This window comes from Amblyomma maculatum, chromosome 3, assembly GCF_055883805.1.
Source record: "Amblyomma maculatum isolate TAMU_Amacu chromosome 3, ASM5588380v1, whole genome shotgun sequence".
Classification (NCBI taxonomy): domain Eukaryota; kingdom Metazoa; phylum Arthropoda; class Arachnida; order Ixodida; family Ixodidae; genus Amblyomma; species Amblyomma maculatum.
In genome coordinates, this window is record NC_139346.1 from 9,173,118 (window position 1) to 9,191,507 (window position 18,390).

General features: G+C 43.3%; 1 long non-coding RNA gene across 2 annotated transcripts; it reads right to left on the reverse strand.

Annotated features, from left to right (window-relative positions):
• Positions 1-536: 536 nt before the first annotated feature.
• LOC146194188 (uncharacterized) lies at positions 537-15,857 on the reverse strand. Of its 2 annotated transcripts, none has more exons than XR_014705794.1 (5): positions 15,543-15,857; positions 14,371-14,459; positions 12,851-12,906; positions 8,992-9,083; positions 537-686 (listed from the first exon to the last, which is right to left on the reverse strand). It is a non-coding gene; the product is annotated as an uncharacterized LOC146194188 (long non-coding RNA). The 2 variants fall into 2 exon arrangements; XR_014705795.1 differs by lacking the exon at positions 15,543-15,857 and adding an exon at positions 15,339-15,357.
• Positions 15,858-18,390: the final 2,533 nt, after the last annotated feature.

Here is an 18,390-nt window from a genome sequence, read left to right on the forward strand (position 1 = left end):
CGCAATCACTGTTCCTGAAGCTCTGGGGTTTAGAGATAACAGTGGCCGGGTGAATAAACCGGCGGTGGAAACTAGCAAAAAACGGCTGGAAGATTGGTGGCTTAAAAGCAGAGAAGTGACAATGTTAGTAATGTAGGAGGAAAATTTAATAAATAGAATGATGGTTTAGTTAACTACTATAAATCAATAATTGAGATATATGGAGAAAAATGAGCATGATAGCTACTGCTACCACCCCGTTTCAAAGGGGATGCTCCTATATTCCATCCTTCCATCCATCCAAGACTTCTGTGCCCAAGGATGTGGGATCGAATCCCGGCCGCTGCAGCAACTTTTTGATGGAGGTGGAAAGCAAGGCGCCTGAGTGCTGTGCAATGTCAGTGCACATTAAAGAACCCCAGGTGGTCGAAATTTCCAAAGCCCTCAACTATGGGGTCTTTCATAGTACTCGCAGCAAACAATTTCTGCCATACCATATCACGCATCATTAAATCACAATACAGTCCATGGAAAGGAAATACGCCTATGCCACTCAATATCTATTTACAGAGTTTAATTTTCAAGAAACAGTGCTACAATACACCATTATATAGAGTAGCAAAACACTGATCTCGTGCTAAACGAAAGCAAGTAGAAAGTCCGGACCGCAGATCTGGATAGGTTCCAAACTTTGGACGCAACGTGTACTGAAAAGGAAGAAAACAAGACACAAATTAAGGTAGGCTTTTTAACATTCAATCATATACTGCTACAAGAACTAGCTTTAGAAACCAGATGGTTTGTTCCTTCTTAACATGGTTATGAATGATGACAAAACAAAAGTAAAAAAAGCTGAGCTGGAGTTGGAAACCGCAATGTCTGAAACGCCGTATTTGAAATGTAGACTATGGCAAAGCCACCAACCTGTAATGGAAACCACAACGGGGCATTCTGTTTTTTTATCTGATCCTGACATGAATATAATAGTTCCATTTTTCAGAGTAAAGGAGTGCGGGTTAGAATCTTGGAAGCAGTTTTTTTTTTTTTTTTTTTATCAGAGAATGAGAAGTGAAACATACTTCCTGTTTATGCGTGAGGTTCCATAGCGCGCATCAAGAAAAGGACCGAACACGAGCGCTTGTGTTCTGTCCCTTCTTTAATGTGCGCTATGGAACCTCATGTAGATTACCCACTAGCCCGAACCCTGACCCTTCCTGTTTGATTCTTTGCTTGCTTTCTTCAATGCACTCGCTGCATTGTTGAATTTGTGACGCAAAAAACTTTGGACCATAGAGTAAGGTAGGTGGGGAAATTTTGACATCGCATGAACTGAAGAGGAAGGAAACAAGACACAAATTAAAGCCCTCTTTTTAACATTTAAAACAATCAAATACTGTAACAAAATAATAAATACTGTAAGCTGTAACAAATATGGCAGCCCCTATTAATGCAAAATAAGTGAATAAAATTCTCAAATGCAGCCCAAATCTGGTCAGGTTAGATATACCAGTACTGCCCTTCTAAAAGCCGGTGTCATGATCACAGCTGACCGCATGCTTTCGTTGATTTATAAATGCAAAAATGGACAACTCTCGCAAAGAAAAAAAAAAGATAAATGTGCCGCTTCTTAACATTCGCATCCACCATAGCTTATGCTACTTTGCACGTTCAGACGACAAGGACGGTCGACTCTGGCAAAAAAAACAAGAAAGAAAAAAAAAACATCTGCCGCTTCTTAACGGCCACCCTAATCCATCCTAATTTACAACGAAATTTTGTTTTTACACAGCAGCATTTATACAAAAAAAAAACACTGTTATATTACGAACTTCACTGCATGAACAGTTTATCTTTTAGCGGTGTAGAAAATACAAAACCCAAGTTCTCGAACCCTTCCCTTTCCGCTTAATCTTGAATGCATGCATTTGTGACTATAATACAAGCGAATTTGGAAGAAACAGCAAACGAAACAAGTAAAGCTTTGGTAACATACAAATGCATACCTCAAAATATCAGTACAGTTGAAATTTTCTGTGGAGCCAAGCTGCTCCCAACAGGTTTTGACCGGAACAGCGCGCACTAAGACACAGACAAGAAGAGAGACACGACACACACGAGCGCTGACTTTCAACTGGTGTTTATTGTTTGGTACGAGGCATATATACAAGTTCCAACAACACAAGGAAAACAACCATCCTTCATAGATTCATAGTCAATTCATGCATGTCACACTGAACAAGGACGATAACAACATTATCATTTTCCCTTCACTAAAGATGCCAATTCTTTTGAACTGATCGATAAAGAGGGGCTACTGACGCATGCGTCTTTAGACCAGGCGATGTGCGCTGCTTCGATTATTTCGCGTGTTGATTGGTCACTGTGTTTACTTAAAATTTGTGTGCTAGTGAAGTCAGGGTGGCAAGTTTTGTTTTCACAGTCTTTACAATGAATCCCGAGATGCCCTTTTACTGTGTTATGCATGTTATTATTGTGCTCCTTCAGGCGTTCATCGAGGCATCTCCCCGTCTGACCCACATACAGCTTGCCGCATGACAAGGGAATGGCATACACTACACCTTCTTCACATGACACGAATCGATTTTCATGCTTGATGTCGCAATCTCTGGGAACGAAATCAGTACTAACCATTTTGCACATCTTCCCAAGCTTATCTGGAGCCGAAAATATAACCTTAACTCGTGCTCTATTCGCTATCTTTTTTAGTCTGTGGGAGAAATGATGAATGTAAGGTACAGCAGTAATTATTTCTTTTTCCTTCCGCGTCTCTGAATCTGCCTGCTTCCCTTTTCCATTTTTGCTCAAGCTACTGAGAATAGATTCGGACACTGATACTAGTAGCTGCTTGGGATAACCAGCCTTAACGAGCCGATCGGTTTGGAGAAGGAAACTATCTTGCATGGAGTGCATGCAGGATTTGTTAAGCGTGTTGTGATAGCATGACTTCACCACAGCACGTTTCACCAGCTTAGAATGAGATGACGTAAAAGAGAGCAATGGCTTTCTGCTTCGTGGCTGGTAAGACCAACACATGTGATGGAGTTTGAGGTCTAAAAATTTAATCTGAGTTTGAGGTCTAAAAATTGGATGACATTGTTTTCTGGCACTTCAGTAGTTAGTATGAGGGGATGAAAGCACTCTACAAAGTTAGCTTTGATCTGCGTAAAGACTGCGTCAAATTCTTCCACATTAGAGTCTATAAGAACGAGAAAGTCATCTACATATCGAAAACATTGTACAACCTTTGACCCTTTCAATTTTTCTGGTTATCCCAAGCAGCTACTAGTATCAGTGTCCGAATCTATTCTCAGTAGCTTGAGCAAAAATGGAAAAGGGAAGCAGGCAGGTTCAGAGACGCGGAAGGAAAAAGAAATAATTACTGTTGTACCTTACATTCATCATTTCTCCCACAGACTAAAAAAGATAGCGAATAGAGCACGAGTTAAGGTTATATTTTCGGCTCCAGATAAGCTTGGGAAGATGTGCAAAATGGTTAATACTGATTTCGTTCCCAGAGATTGCGACATCAAGCATGAAAATCGATTCGTGTCATGTGAAGAAGGTGTAGTGTATGCCATTCCCTTGTCATGCGGCAAGCTGTATGTGGGTCAGACGGGGAGATGCCTCAATGAACGCCTGAAGGAGCACAATAATAACGTGCATAACACAGTAAAAGGGCATCTCGGGATTCATTGTAGAGACTGTGAAAACAAAACTTGCCACCCTGACTTCACTAGCACACAAATTTTAAGTAAACACAGTGACCAATTAACACGCGAAATAATCGAAGCAGCGCACATCGCCTGGTCTAAAGACGCATGCGTCAGTAGCCCCTCTTTATCGATCAGTTCAAAAGAATTGGCATCTTTAGTGAAGGGAAAATGATAATGTTGTTATCGTCCTTGTTCAGTGTGACATGCATGAATTGACTATGAATCTATGAAGGATGGTTGTTTTCCTTGTGTTGTTGGAACTTGTATATATGCCTCGTTCCAAACAATAAACACCAGTTGAAAGTCAGCGCTCTTGTGTGTCGTGTCTCTCTTCTTGTCTGTGTCTTAGTGCGCGCTGTTCCGGTCAAAATGAGTTACCAATTTGCCCAAGCATCTCTTTTAACGAATGTCCCAACAGGTGCTCTATCATTAATTTTACCCACAGAAAACCTTTTGACCAAACTTGGAACATCTCAATTAAAATCCTGACTGACGGCTGGAGGTACAAACATTGCCATCAAAAATTATCATGAGCTTCATGTTTTGATACAACTGCCATGAAATGGGTACTCCCACTGAATGCGAAACCAAGTGGCGCTGTGAATGTTTTAACGGTGCCTGAAAGCCTGCAACTGCATTGCAGGTATAATAGGAATGGGATGTGCAAACTGAAAGTCTCAGCAATATAGACCACCAAGTTCAGTTTGATTCTTGTACTAAGTTCTCAATGGTTTTCTCACATGAATGCCAACTAGCGCCCATATTGTAAACGTGCCTCGACTCGATGCTCTACCACCAGTGCTTGGAGTGGAGAAAACAGCCACTCCTCCACTTCAGGGCCAATTGTTGGATGTTAAGAGCATAGTGGAACTTGTTTTGCGGGCTAGATGAAAAGGGTGGCTGTGAAAAACGACCAAAAATGCTTTTGCGCCTGGCAACAGTCGCTGCTCGTGACGTAGAGTTTACGCAGTACATGACATAGGCTTTCAGAAATGGTGTGAATACTTCGGTTGGTGTGAGATGTTCTCGCCCTTTGCCTTTTTTTTTTATTGCCATGCTTTGACAGACATCAAAATACATTGGAAAAAAAAAAAAAGTAAAAGCCGGCACTTTCTATGCACATGGCTTTGGCCTTCAGAGGGCTCGGGGGCAAACGGTGAAAACCTGCATGCTGCTTCACAGTGCGTTTCAGCGCATACACCTGAATTCGGAGCCCTAACTGAAAATGTGCTTGAAGAGAATGCCTTCGCTGGCAGCGAATATCCATCCGTAGGACAAGCACACCAATGCACTCCCTCGACAGTGCTGCGCGTCCGAAGACGCACTACGTACCCTCAGGTGACAGGCAAGCCATTGATGCGTGGGGTGCAGCACAGATGTCCGCACAGCCCCACCGCGCCTTCGGTGCATCCCAGCTTACTGCTTGCGACATGCTGTTCCCCCACAACAAGTTTGCCGCCGTTCATCAGAAAGGGCGAGCTATGGAAGGAGTGCGCCTCCCCCAAAGCTCGAGTCCACCTTCAAGCTCACCATTAACCGTGAAATGCGCGCCTCAACTCTGCACTCAGTAGGCTCCGAAAAGTTGTTCACTTCATCAGCAACGACTTGAAATGTACCCACACCACAGGAGCATAATGCGATAATCAATTACAGTACTGGTACCGGCGGCTGATCACAGTTATAAAAGCTCGGCACGGGCAGCAAGAGGCCACGGCCACACCTGTAAAACGATAACGTGCCAGATGTCCTGGGTCGCTGTCACTTTCAGCCAATGCTTTAGAGAAAGGTTTGGTGCATCCTCGTCATATCCACTTTCGTGAAGTTTGGTATACCGGTAGAACAAAGTCCACACAGCGAGCAAACGATGTGATGTCCTCAGTGTTTTCAAGTGGAGTGGTCGAGGAGCGGCGCCAAGGCAGCGGCATTGCGGACTAGAGATTCTTGAGAAAACTCGAGTTCTCTCTGGCACTGTGGGAGTTATTCGAGTGGAGGTTGTTTTCTGAAACGAAAAACGGGCCTCAGGGGCTGCTTGGAGTAGAAGTTCGAGTGAAGGCGCAGTCGTGAATATGACGGTAAGACTAACTGCCACATTCGCGAACATGCCTTCACTGCAACTTCTACTCCAGGCCGTTTGGAGCGGCAGATCTGTTTTGTTTTTTGCCAGAGTCGACCATCCTTATAGTCTGAACGTGCGGCGTAGCATAAGCTTTGATAACTCTGATCAGCTGCCGGTACCAGTACTGTAATTGATCATCGCATTACACTTTTGTGGCATGGGCACATTTCAAGTCGTCACTGGTAAGCGAAAGTTTCGTGGCTCGCCCTGCGCGATGGCTTCCCCAGACGACGGTGAACTTGCAGGGGAGCAGTGTGTTACATGCAGTAAATTGGGGGAACTGGAGGTGCGGAGAAGCTGTGCGGACATCTGTGCTGCACCCCACGCTTCAGTGCCTTGCCCATGGCAGTCGAGGAAGCGCATTCATTTGCTCATCCTACAGAGCGATATTTTCAGTCAGCAAAGGGCATGGCTTTTCAAGTAGGTTTTCAATTATGGCTCCGAACTTGTCCGAAAGAGACAGGGCAATCAATGAACAGAAGGATAAATGAACCGGGCAGACACAGGCAAAGCCCTCCCAAAGGCAGTTTCCCAGCATTTCAATCAGATGGGCCGTAAGGTTGTTGAAATTTATTTATTTATTCTCCATGTTGGGCTTTAAATCTTCAAGGGACACAAAATATAGGGTGGCATATCTAATCCATAAATTTAGAACATTGGAACCAACAGGAGCAAATATTGTTACGTGAGTATTTACAGTATATCTACAACAGCCTCAACTAGCATAGCCGCAAGCAGCAACATGGAACCAGGCCCACTTTGTTATCTCCCTGTCCCTTCCACGAGGCAAGTGAAGGAAACACTTCGTTGTCGTTATCTTGCAACAATATCTTGAAAGAAGCATTAGTATTCCTTAAATATATTTCCTCTCTGCCACAACTAGTCATGAAAACAATCCCTTAAAGTGTAAATAGTACAGTTTATTCATAGCACATGTGCATACTCTGGATCCCCGCCCCCCCCCTCCTGTAAAAGCATAAGCTCCAATTGTTTTTTCAAACATGTTTGTTTCTCATTACTTGTTACTTTGGTTTCCCCTTGAATTGTTTCAGATAATGCCATGCTTGGCAGGTATAGTATACTCTGATTTGTTGTTATTTTGATTTTTTTTTGTCCTTCTCCCCCCTTTCCAAAACCTCTTGATAGCTGTTCCCATGCAGCTGCATTGCTCATCAGGTCCCTTTGGAATGCTTGTCCCTTTCAATGTATGAAGGAGCACTGAACAAGGGTAAAAGGGGTACAAGAATGCTGAATTGGGTGAGTTGGTGAGTTTGCAGTTGTCCTTGTCTTCTTTGCGCTACGTTTCCTAAAATGTAAAAGGGGTACATCTCAGTTTGCAGGTCGAGCCAACGTTTCGACAAGTGGACTTGTCTTCGTCTGGGCAAAGCGATCATCAGTGGCAGGGGTTTAAATACGCTTTTGCTTCCAAAGAAGAAAAGCTGTGGAGGTGAAAATGGGTGGGAATAAGGCAGGTGAAGGAGTGGGGAGGGGAGGATGGGTGAGAAGATGAGAAGAAAGTAGGTCATGGAGTGAAGAAAAAAAAGAACATCTTCAGTATGTATTTCTCAGCCTGGAACCAGGGATCCTGTGGCCAGTAAAAGAAGTAAAAGCAGCATACCAGGAAAAACTACAATACCGGGTAGATGATTAGTCACCACTTAAGAATATCCCTTAAGTATATTCCCTATGCAACATAACTATTCGGGGAAACAATCCCACATAGCGTTAATTGTACAGTTTATTCACAACGCATGTACACTCTATTCCCTTCTGCAATAGCATAAGCTGTACATGTTTCTCCAAACACATTTCCCCCTTATCACTTGTTGCTTGAGTTTGTCCTCAAACCTTTTTTCTTTTTTGCATGTCATTTGTGGTTCACTGTGCGGTTATTATCCTGCGACTTTGTACACACCTCCCCCTCCTCCCCCCCCCCCCCCCCCCCCACCACCACCACCACCAGCTTTGCAGAAAGTTTTAAGAATTGGTCCCCTTAGATATATTCCTTATCAGGGCCCTTTGCAAAGCCTGTCTCTTTGTAAGGTGTATCTGCACCAAACCCTCTTAAGTGGTGACAAATCATCTTCCCGGTATTGTAGTTTTTCCTGGTATGCTGCTTTTACTTCTTTTGCAGGCCACAAGATCCCTGATTCCAAGCTGAGAAATACATACTGAAGATTTATTTATTTTTTCACTGCATGACCTACTTCCTTCTCACCACCCATCCTCCCCTCCACACTCCTTCACCTACTTTCTTCTCACCCACTTTTCCCTCCTAAACTTTTCTTCTTCGGAAGCAAAAGCGTATTTAAACCCCTGCCAGTGATAATCACTTTGCCCAGACGAAAACAAGTCCACTTGTGGAAGCGTTGGCTCGACCTGTGAACTGAGGCGTACCCCTTTTACACTTGTTCAGTGCTCCTTCATAACGGGTAAACCATCTTCTTCCTTTCGTTCTACCTGTCCCCTTTCAAGAAACACGTGTCAGCATCGAACCTGCTTTCGGTGCTGACAATCGTCTACTTCGCATATTAGATTTCCTTGCTGCTGCTGCTTTTCTTTTCTTTTTTTTTTTTTTTCATTGATGGAGGCACTGGTTCCATGCTCATAGAAATTCATACCCAAGGAAACATTCTTTCACTTCTCGCCCTGCTTCTTCCCCCCCCCCCCCCCCCTGGCTTTTCTTCTTCGGAAGCAAAAGCGTATTTAAAACCTCCACCAGTAATTGTACTGCCCAGACGAAGACAAGTCCCCTTGTCGAAATGTTGGCTCGGCTTGCTAACTGAGGCTCCCCCTCTACACTTGTTCAGTGCTCTTTCATCCTACAAGCGAATTCCCTACTTTGATCTAATAGATGTGCCGCCTTCATGGCCCCAACAGCGCAACAAACTTTGTTTAGACTTGATGTTAAACTCCTCTGTTCATAGTAAAACTCAAGGTGTATCTGGGACAATTAGATTTCTAACTGCTTAGACTGTGCAGCTCTGACAGGTCAACTTTCAGTGCCCCAATGAGGCATTTACACTGCCCAACTTGACACACAGTACTTTCAGAGAGAATCATGCTTAGCAACAGGTATAAAAAAATAATGCAGAATAGGTGCCTCTTATAAAGGGCTACAGGTTAACTTAATTTTCATTGCAACAGTTGATCAACACTTACAGGACGGCCAAAACACTCAGCACCTCCAGTATTTCCTGCTGCTGCACCAGCCATCCCAGAAGTATTGAAGACGTCAACAAGTTCTGGCAACTCTATAAAACAACAGAACATTACAGAAAGAAAACATGAGCAACACTGCGCATCAGAGCTTCAGATGGGTGAAGTTTAAATTTCCCAAACTTATTTAGCTACCGACAGCACAGAGCAACACAAAGATGCTACTCAGCTAGAAATCATCTGCACTATGTCGTGCAGCAACCAACAATGCTACTGAGTAAAACTTATTTGCCTTTGTCTGGGCCTTAGAAAATAACCTTTTATTTATTTTTTTTTTCGTTTGCTCCTGCACAAGGTCTGCAGACATAATTAAAAAGGTATCACTTGCAGAGTTTAGAAATCGTTCTTGAGGTGGCACCACAAAAGGCAGCTATGTATTGTACAACCAACAGACATATGAGCTACCACTGCACAGCACCAACTATAAGATTGAAATGCAAGGAGGCAGTGTCCATATTCCAGTGTACATAAAGCAATACCTACAGGAAGAAGGTGTGCCTACATACACACCCACCAGCTGCTCGGTTAAATGGACTCACTTGCTCAAAATAATGCGCAATGGTCTCAACTGCCTCAGATGAAACAGACAAAGCGAGCACTCAGATTAAAATATTCAAGGTGCATTCTGAATGAGTGAGCCCAAGAAAATTTGCACTTTTCGTTCTAGATGCAAGATTTCTGGTTCCCAATTCAACGAAAATGTTTGTACTCTAAAAAAGTAGTCGCATACAGTGCCAAGTCTGAACGACAAGCACTGTATCGCAACAGTGCTCAGATAACAACATTTTAGCGCACATTATTTGGATTACATAACTGGTATCAAAGCCTCCCTTAACCTTCACCCACTGGAAATTCCGACAGAAAATTGCACAACTTTGTCCTCATTGACCAAAATTGCTCTTAGAGTCGCCACTACGCACTTCTCGTTGCCATTATAATTCAATGAGCGTTCAGCGTCTTCATGGTCACACTGATGCTTTCAACAGGTCCTTTTTTCCTAGACCAATTGCAGCATAGAATAAATTACCCGAATCAATAGCCTCCAAGCATGACATTTAAATTTACGACTATACTTGCTGCCCATCTAAACGAACAACTACAATGGTTTCCTTTCTGTGCAATTTTTATTCTTTCGAGTTAGTGATTGTGGTCTATGTTGCATTTGTTTTTGCTCTTACTGCCCATAGTCTGTTTTAGGAGTTTTTGAATTGCGCTCAGGTACAATTTATGGTATTCTTGAATTGCTGTTCTTTACTGCATTGTAGTGCCTGTTCTCGTTTTTCATTTACTGACCGTTGATACATATGTTATCGATTTCCCCCCCCCCCCCCCCCCAATGTAATACCCCACTTGGGGCCTTTAAGGGATAGAAAATGATGATGATAATGATGATGAGACACAGTAAAGGTTATGTGAACGCATAACTTTTTCTATCACGCAAATAAGACAGGCAGTCTTGCGCTCGTGCCAATAACTTTGGCATGTACATATGCGGCGACATAGCACAGCTAGAGGCAATATAAGAACACAGGAGCACGTGGCCTCCACACTTTGCAAAGTGCTGCCACCGACATGTGATCAGAATCAGCAGTAAAGGCGCACGCAAAGTAAGCTTGGACGGCTCCTTTTTCCGAGGATGCCCTTTACATTATTTCTTTAAACAAAGAAATAAGTGGTCAGTGGTACCATGGATTGACCCATAATTTGATGAAGATTGGACACAGACATGGCATCCGGATTGTTCCCTGCGACATAAAACAGAGCCAAAGGCATGTTTGGTCGAGTGAATAACTAGGAGTTTAAGTCTAGATGCCAAACTGCGCACCGGACAAGGTACTCCGATTGTATCCAGGAGATTGTTTACCAGATTCCCTTACATTGTGGGAAGCAATACATTGATTAAAACTTCCTGCTGGGCGAGTTGGTAGTTCATCTTGATGTAGGTTGTTTTTTTTTTTTTTTTTTTTTAGCGCAAACGTGTCGCCTGTCTTGTCTGTCTTTGTTTGCGCTAAAAAAAAAAAAACCTACATCATGCAATACATTGGACAAACAGGAAGATTCATTAATAACAAAATTAGAGAGTACACTGCAGCAATATCGGAGAAGTCAGACATCAACCTCCCAGTGCACTGCAAAGGCTGCTTTATTTGTATTTGCAAAGACCAAAAATGTCCAGCTGACCTTCACAATGGGAAGGTTTTGAGAAGGAATAAAGGCAGGTTAACAAGGGAAATTTACAAAGCACATGCAATCAGGAACTCGGAAGACCAATTGTTACCACGCCTTCAATGGTACTGTTGAAAAAGGAATTAGATTACGCTTGTTGGCAGGATGTTAAAGATAAGGAATAAGTTAGCTGCAGAGGTAAAGTGAAGGGAGAAAAGATGCGCGGGTTCAGATCAATATAGTTGTCAGTGCAGCGTTGTCCTTGTGTCTGTGTGCGCTTCTTCGGTTTTGTTCCCCTGCTCTGCTGCCTTCTTCCAAGATGTTACACCAACTAGCTCAACGTTCTACTCTATTATTGTTCAACTGAGTGATTTCATGTGAAAACCAAAGCCTTGAATGTACACGGCATTGCGTTCCACTGTTTAGGGCATTTAAAAGGCAATAGATGAGAAATGTATGCGACAGTCAAGCACAACAAAACTGAACATGCCCGCGCCTACATTTCTTGCCATCACTACCTTGTGTTTCGCCTTGCAGCTCGGACATTTATTTCTTTCCCTACTTCTTGCTACGCTTTTCCTCTCTTTTACTTCTGAGTGAACTGCACCACCTTCCTTCCATATTCATAGCCAACTTTACTTTTTTATCCTATGCACTGTATTCTATCCTTCACGGTTCTAAGGCTTATGTAAAGTTGGCTCCTTAGTGTTGGTGAGCCTGATGGTAAAGCCATTAAAAAAAGCAATTTTGCGTTTTTTTTTTGTTTGTTTTTTTATATCTGCCCTTCGATTCTAAGTAGTGCGTGTGCAGTGATGTAATTTCAAGGGAAGTGCATCCCCGTGGCCAGGTGCACTTTACGACAACTGATTGTTACCAAAAATGTTTTTACCATTTAGGCAAAAGATGTCGCTTATGGAAGAGGAACTGGGACTTCAGTTTCATTTTACTATATCCGAGTTTACTATAGTGGGGTTCCACTGTATTAGCACTGCGCTGCGTGTTCATTTATTGTCAGTTTCGCTGAGCTAAGACAGTGCACTCTTAGACAGGCCCTCCAATGGCTTCAAGACAGCAATAAATGAACCAGCTGTGAATGGACCCCTTTCTAAGTCAAGCCAGAGCTTTGAAATCAATACTGAGTTGCAGGCAGCCACATATTTGCAGTGATGGCAGATGAGACTGGGACAGGCATTTAAAAACATTCCTCATCATATGTCTAATTCTGCACATGCACCATGCCAATCATTTAACGTGCCAGAGAGTGCCATGTAATGATTAATCACAGGCCTTTAATTGTGACACTCAATTGTACAGTGAAAATCCTTTCCTATATACAAAAGTGATCACTAGCTGTAACATGAACTGTAGAAATTAACACAGAGAGCTGAGGCTGTGTGATCACTACATGCATAATATCTGCATTCCCAGGCCATTAAAATTGCAAACAAGCCATTCCTTTCTCCAGTAGACACAATATGAAAAATTTTTGACTGATTTTAACTCTTATTTATGTGGAGGATCAGAATATCGCAAAAGTGTATTTAAATTGCCAATGACAATTTTTTATTCAATATGAGTTATGCATAGATAAGCCTACTAACTACTTCAACGTAGCCAAAAACATGTAGTTGCTTACCTTTTGATCTAATTCCAGCCTAAGATGCTGTCTCCCCCTTTTTGTTTTCCTGGCTTCTATTATACAAAAAAGAAACACAAGAATTTTTTTTCAAAAATGAGGTTTAACTGCTTAAACACAAACAATTTAGAACTGATTCCTAGCTTTTAACAAGCAGCAGTCATTCATCAATAAGAGGCCTGGAGGAATGTAAGAGACTAATGGTATAATGAATAATGCAATTTGAACATTATTTTCAATAGCAAGCTGTGGTACTTAAGAGAATAGTGAAAGCTTAGCATCAACACTAAGGCAACAGGTGATGCCACCAAGCTGCCCATTAAAGCTCACAAAAATAATTTCTTTTGCCGATGCACTGCATATTAAACTCGCTGAAATTGGTGTGCCAGACTTACTGAATAACATAAAAAGCTATGTACTGCATGTTAAACTCGCTGAAATTGGTGTGCCAGACTTACTGAATAACATAAAAAGCTATGTACTGCATGTTAAACTCGCTGAAATTGGTGTGCCAGACTTACTGAATAACATAAAAAGCTATGTACTGCATGTTAAACTCGCTGAAATTGGTGTGCCAGACTTACTGAATAACATAAAAAGCTATGTACTGCATGTTAAACTCGCTGAAATTGGTGTGCCAGACTTACTGAATAACATAAAAAGCTATGTACTGCATGTTAAACTCGCTGAAATTGGTGTGCCAGACTTACTGAATAACATAAAAAGCTATGTACTGCATGTTAAACTCGCTGAAATTGGTGTGCCAGACTTACTGAATAACATAAAAAGCTATGTACTGCATGTTAAACTCGCTGAAATTGGTGTGCCAGACTTACTGAATAACATAAAAAGCTATGTACTGCATGTTAAACTCGCTGAAATTGGTGTGCCAGACTTACTGAATAACATAAAAAGCTATGTACTGCATGTTAAACTCGCTGAAATTGGTGTGCCAGACTTACTGAATAACATAAAAAGCTATGTACTGCATGTTAAACTCGCTGAAACTGGTGTGCCAGACTTACTGAATAACATAAAAAGCTATGTACTGCATGTTAAACTCGCTGAAATAGGTGTGCCAGACTTACTGAATAACATAAAAAGCTATGTACTGCATGTTAAACTCGCTGAAATTGGTGTGCCAGACTTACTGAATAACATAAAAAGCTTTCTGCTAAATAATTTGACAATCTACCAGCTCCAAGATGCTGTGGAGCTGGCAGATACACATGGGGTTCACGACCACCCTGTACAGAATTTCTGGCTTAAACAGGCTTCTGCTGCACACTGCTAACTCGAATAAGGAAGGTACTACATGATGATCTGAAAACATATGTTAATGGCCTGCAGATCTATTTAATTTCTGACTCTGTCTCAGGGATTAGATTGCAAACGTAAGAATTTTATGCTGTTGTCAAAGAAGGCAAACAATACATTTTTACAGAAATCTAAAAAGCAATACAAAACATTTTCTCATTATGGCCTATAACACACGAATGGAAGGTACAGAAGACAGAAACCTTGCTGGTCTTCAGTTGATGGGCATCACCCTATCCCTCCTCTTCCTCTAGCATTGCATTCAGTAATTTTTCCAGATTGCTGCGCACAGCTAGGAAGAAGAAAACCTATTAGTAGACACTCTCATACCAGTCTTTGCTTCACTCTATATTATGGCTTGTGAATGACATCACTTGCCTTAACATACAAATGCCACAGTTCAAAATTGAGCTCTTGCTCTGAAAAAGCAATGACTATGTTCATTTTTGTTTTTACATATCGAACACCCTGGGCGGGGACACTTATATCCCCACCCACGGTGTCCGATATGCAAGAACAAAAATGTTGAAGCCGACTCGCTGTGGGACTGCCCAGCACTGAAATTGACACGAATCCCGGCACTTGGCGAAAGCTAGCCTGCCAGCAAACAATCCTGCCTCGTATATCACCTGGACGCAGGGACTCCTTGACTTCATAAAATCACCCAACCTTTTTCCATTAATTTAATCATTTCTTCATTCTTCATCTCATACCCTACTGATGCCCTTAGGCAGTAAATATCGTTAAAAAAAAAAAAATCAGACGGCACAAGCAGGCAATGTACTTACCGGTTCTAACCCAAAAACATTGATAAACATTCGCCGGTAAAAAAATTACGGCATCTGAAAAACCCAATAAAGCCGGTTTTTGGTATCTAGGACCAGTTCTTGAAAAACTTTTCCTCTTCCGTCCCTTCAGAGTACAGAAACAAGCACAAAGTATTTTAACCATGGCTCCACTTGTTTACGTTATTGCAAAATCCGGACACTGCGATATGTGCCAAAAGTCTTTCTGTGGCGTGACATCGTATTTTTTCTCCCTTAATACCAACGTTGGGAAAAAAATTACTGCACTGTCGACATGTTGAGCACTACGTGCATGCCCCTTCTCCCCAAGGAGGGCCGTAAATATAAATAACCAAAGAACTTGGGAGACCCTGCACAGCTCTGACCCTGAGACCCAGCTGGGCGCGATCAACCTGGCCGAAGAACAACGCACACCAGCCAGCATCCGAGGCGAAGCGCCAGACGCAGGTGGCGGAGATACGATAAACATGCATGCATACCGCCACAGCGAAGTAGCAGCGCTATCTGGCTCAATGCAAGGGCGCCAGTTCTACATCTGCAAAAAATACAATAATAGTCTGTATACTTACGGCTGAACTTGACAGCTTGCGCGACGAGCAGCTTTGATGAGCCAGTTGCCCGCCGTTTTTTATCCTCTCGGGCCAGGCAACGTTTACCCAATTGACCTTCTGTTGAAGGGCCGCTGAACGTCGGCAAGGTTTTTGAGTTACGTTTGACGACTGCGTCGTGCCCCTGAATTACATTAACATACTCTACAGCAAAAGATTCATCGGGAAATCGGAACAGCGCGAACTTGTACAAGTACAGAACAAGATGTCACATGTCACCAATGGATCCCAAAATGGCCTAATCGCACGTGTGTCGCACCCGCCACGTAAAAGGAGTAAATAATGTTTCTTTCTCTTGTTTTAGTAGTAACTCACATCATTTAGCCCCAAATCTAGCCCTTGTTAACAATCTTTTTCCTCATTTATTTTTTTTTTCACAGACATCTTTTTACCATATATAAAGCATGGCCTCCGAGATCACCAAATGCGCGCGTTTGGTGGTCTCGGAGGCCATAATACAAGCAACTTTTTTTATATATATTTATTTTCAAATTTTATAGGCCTACACGTCACATTTTTGTCTCGCTTGACATTGACACACACGATCCTTCTGCATCTGCTTTTGTGTCTGCTCACGTTTTGTAACGCACCATAATGAGTACAGCTTCATATACAAAGGCGTAGCAATTTCATTATAAACTCCATTCTTATTTCATTTTTATTTTTTTGTCAATTAGCGGTCGCCGTCGTCAGACAAGTCGTCCTGCAAATTTGCTCCTTTTACCCGGAAGTTAACGAAGAACTCGTCCGCACCGTTATGAAGACGATTGTTCGAAAGGATAACAATTCGGCGTTCTCGCTGTCTCGGCATCATATTTCACTGGAACTGCTGGCTGAGAGGCGCACACGACCACAAAACATCAGTCATGATGTACGTGCACCCCTCGAATGTATTCAGGAAAACAAAAGGGACGCAGGAAGTTTAGGAGGTATGATCTAGTCCTGAAAGTGGTAGTGTGTCCCTCTTAATCACTTGAGTAAGAGACAGAGAAGATCGGCATCGTGGCCACAGACGTTCCGCCACGCTATGCTCTGCGGCCATTCCAACGTGTTAGCAAACACATCGCAAGACATCGTCGCTGCCGTATTCAGTATTCAGCTGATTGTAGTACATATATGAAAGAGTATATGTGTGATCCGTACTAAGCTCGCCATACGTGTTTGATACGACGTCCCGTATATTTGCTTGTGTTATATACGTGATCGGGATTGGGACAGGGGGCCGGTAAAACACTGCACGGGAACGGGCCGTGGGCCAGGGCTTTCTGTGTATACAGCTTCTTTTGGAAATGAAGGAGTCCTGCCGCTAAATTTGGTCCAGTGATTTATTTGACGCCGAATAAGAGAAAGCGTAATGTCTTCCCAAAACTTTCTTGACGAAACCTTTTTCTTCTACAGGTACTACTACTGCCCTTAATTATCTGTTGAGAAGAATATTACTGTAAGTTCTTTTTTTTTTTTTTGCCTCATCTTGGCATATTTTTATGTACTGGCGGTAAGCAGTACATTTCTAAGGCGTCTGCGCATGCAGACTTTGTCGGGCCCGGGGCGGGCCTAGTCGCGGAAACGCGGGCCAGGTACGCGCCTGGTTCATGTGTGAATGGGGCCGGGCTGGGCTCGGCCTTTAAACGGTGGGCATGGGCCGGGCGCCTGGTTCATGTGTGAATGGGGCCGGGCTGGGCTCGGCCTTTAAACGGTGGGCATGGGCCGGGTCCGGACCGGAAAATCAGGTGCAGTGCTCTAGTCATGGCGTCGAGCGTGTGTTAATGCTGGAAGCACGTAGAGCATGAAAGCTTGCAGCGCGAACCCAAGACCCTTTTTGCAAGAAATTTCTATAAGCCAGCCAGATATATCAACTGAGTTTACCATGGGCAGTATCAAATAACTATAAAAATACTATTGCAATTAGACCATAATCGTTCAGCGGTTCAATTGTGCAAGTGCGTTACTGCAGGAAAGCAAATTCAATTTCGAGCGACCCGGGAATTAATCTTGCGCCCTGAACGTCCGTTTCAACTTGGATACCGCGGCTGCGCTCATGTACCCATGCATGTTCAACGGACAGTCCTTCACGCTCTTCAGCGCTTGAATTTTTATCCCGAGAATGAAAACGAGTGAATTAAAACGATGTAGGCCAAGGATCCTGTGGCTTAAAGGCCCACTGTCCACCCTCCGGTATTTTCTTCCCCGGTGACTGTGAGACTTCGCCCCTAGAACGCAAGGCCGCAAAAGTTTTTTGAAAAGAGTAACTAATAACCGCGATCACCCGATTCTGTCATGCTTCTCTCCTTCCGTTCCCTCGCAAAGGTTTTTCACTCTCCTGCCCGAGGTCGTCTAGCCTCCGCAAGACAATTTCCCCTTCGTCCTCCGCGTTTGGCGGGAGGTGGGGCGTGGCACTCCGCGAGCGCGAAAAAAAAAAAAAAAAAAGAAACAGCCGATGAGCGCGCGCCGCTGGATTCAGTCTGGCCGTGGCGAGGGAAAAGCGTGCAGCGAGCGGTATAATCCCATCCTTCTCCCGTCAGCCAGCGAGACGGACCAATGGACGTCGTTCGCGGTACTTACGTCATTACTGTGGCCCGTCGGGCCAGCGCAGGAAACGGTGATGGATGGATGGATGGAAAAACTTTATTTTCGTCAGAGAGCATGTATGGCTGACGACGACCTGGGTGGCCCACTCCACGGCCCTGGTCTGGACGACCGGGTCTGAGCTGGCCAACACGGCCTCCCACTGCTCGAGGGAAGGATCACGCATAATATCCGCCGGTGGCGGTGCTATGCTACAGCTTCTAAACTACAGCTCCTACAGCTA